Source organism: Podarcis erhardii, assembly GCF_964252035.2.
Source record: "Podarcis erhardii genome assembly, chromosome: W".
Classification (NCBI taxonomy): Eukaryota; Metazoa; Chordata; class Lepidosauria; order Squamata; family Lacertidae; genus Podarcis; species Podarcis erhardii.
In genome coordinates, this window is record NC_138506.1 from 10,448,898 (window position 1) to 10,451,410 (window position 2,513).

Genomic DNA, 2,513 nt, shown 5'->3' on the forward strand with positions numbered 1-2,513 from the left:
TGACAAAGCTGCCGCTTGCTGCTGCATTGCTTCTTTATGGTAACATCCTCCCCATAAAGAATCAATGCGTGCTGCGAGTAATGCATGATCCAGAGAAGAAAACAAACAGTTGTTATACATATAACATTCCCTTGTTGTTTCAGTTCCACCCTTGGAACTACCCTCCACTGGTTTCACCAATGTACCTCTCTGGTTGTGTGACTTCCAAGGAATGAGTGCATCTGCATTACCTTGGTTAGCAACTCTCTGTTGTGCCTTTGTCTCTGACTCAGACACAGCTTCAATCTGACCTTGGTTGTTTACAACAGCAACACATGCAACAGCTAGGTTTGCAAACTCTTTTGAATACCTCTTGGGTGGTACACCCTTCGCTGCTCTCTCAGACCTACGTAAGAGGTGCTGCTTTTCTTTGCTTTCTGGTTCAGCCTCTGAACTCTCTGGAGAACCAGTACTAAGCGTAATCAGTGGTTCATCCTCCTCTTCTGAGGGTCTAGCCATTATGTGAGATTTTCTCTCAATGACTGTGACAACTGAGCTGCCTGAGCTATCGCTGTCATCATCAGTACTACTGAAATCAATAAAATCAACATCATCATCATCATCTGAATCATCTCCTGTGGGAAATGTGTGAACAATCATTCTCTCTTGTTCAGGAGCACTCTCTAGGAATTTTGTGAGAATCACCTGACCAGATTCAGACAAAATTACTCTGTAGAGACCCTTTTCATAACCCACAAAAATGCCTCTGGCATTCTTAACTCCACCTGGAGCTTCTGTCCTCACATGAGACCCAAAAACCTTGAAATGGGCAACAGAAGGTTTTCTATGGAACAGTTTCTCAAAAGGTGAACTTCCCAACTCTTTTGAAAACTTTCTCAACCACGTATAAGTATACGACAATAGCGGCCCGAAAAAGACCCAATATGGAGGCCAAATGGCCAAAATATTGGGAAATATTAGAAAAAGATGGAGACAATTGGAAATTGCAGAGTTTGGAGAAAATGAAGGACAAAGTGCGAGACTGGTTACATTATGCTCAGATTAAAGAAGTTTTTAAAAATGACAAAAAGTTAGGGTTCCAGGTGGAGAAATCGAAGTTAGAAACAGAATTGTTAGAACCAAAGACTAAGGTACTATCTAGAATGTATAACTTGCTGTTAAAATGGAACACACAAGACGAATTGGTTAAATCGGCTATGATAAAGTGGGCACAGGACATTGGGCATAACATTATGTTCGAGGACTGGGAAAGGTTATGGACCACTGGGCTGAACTTCACTGCATGTAATGCTCTGAAGGAAAATGTAATGAAAATGATATATAGATGGTACATGACCCCAGTTAAACTTGCCAAAATATACCATTCGTCTGATAATAAATGTTGGAAATGTAAAGAAAATGAAGGAACATTTTTTCACCTCTGGTGGACATGCCCTAAGGTGAAGGCCTTCTGGGAAATGATATATAATGAGCTGAAAAAGGTATTTAAGTATACCTTCACTAAGAAACCAGAGGCCTTCCTTTTGGGTATTGTCGGCCAGAAGGTGCTAAAGAAGGACCGAACATTTTTTATGTATGCAACAACGGCAGCAAGGATACTCATCGCAAAAAACTGGAAAACTCAAGATCTACCCACACTGGAAGAGTGGCAGATGCAGCTGATGGACTATATGCAACTGGCCGAGATGACTGGCAGAATCCGAGACCTGGGAGAAGAGAGGATTGAGGAAGACTGGAAGAAATTTAAGATGTATTTACAAAAACATTGTAATTTGGTTGAATGTTAAGAAGGATGCTAGATTATAAAAAATTGGCCACCACTAAATTAGATTTTGAATTTGATGATAAGCGAGATTAAAGAAAACATAAATTTTATGGAGAATTGCTAGATTATACTTAAATGAGTGGATATAAGATCGTAAACAAGTTGATAATTTGCTTGGAAAAACCTTTTAACGATGTAAATGGGAGCGGGAGACGTGAGGGAGTCCAAAGAAGTGATGAAACTACGTTGTGATAGAAGTAAGATTGTTTATTATTGGTGCATTTGTATTTAAAAACTCTAATAAATATTTATATTAAAAAAAATAAGTATACGACAATAGCGACTCAGCCCAGTATTCATTTGGCAGATGTGAACTAAGCAATTGCGCCTCCATTCCCTTTTGCAATTCTTTGTTCACCCTAACACAGACACATCTCTTCCATGCTTCTTCGGAAGCAGCAACCCTGTGTCTTATCCCTTTCTTCTGCAGGAACCTCTGGAAATCCTGTAAAAGAAAAATTGGCTTCTCATCTGTGCAAAGACAATCTATGTCAGCATCATGCATATTTTTAACCTTGTCACAAAACTCTTTAAACCTTTCTAAGGCTTCTTTTGGTTTCTCCAAAAGATAAATCCAGACAAAACCTGTGAAAGAATCCACACACATTAGGTAATACTTTGCATTGCCTCTAGATGGTGCTAGAGGACCAATCACATCAGCATACACCCGCTGAAATGCCCTGTCGAC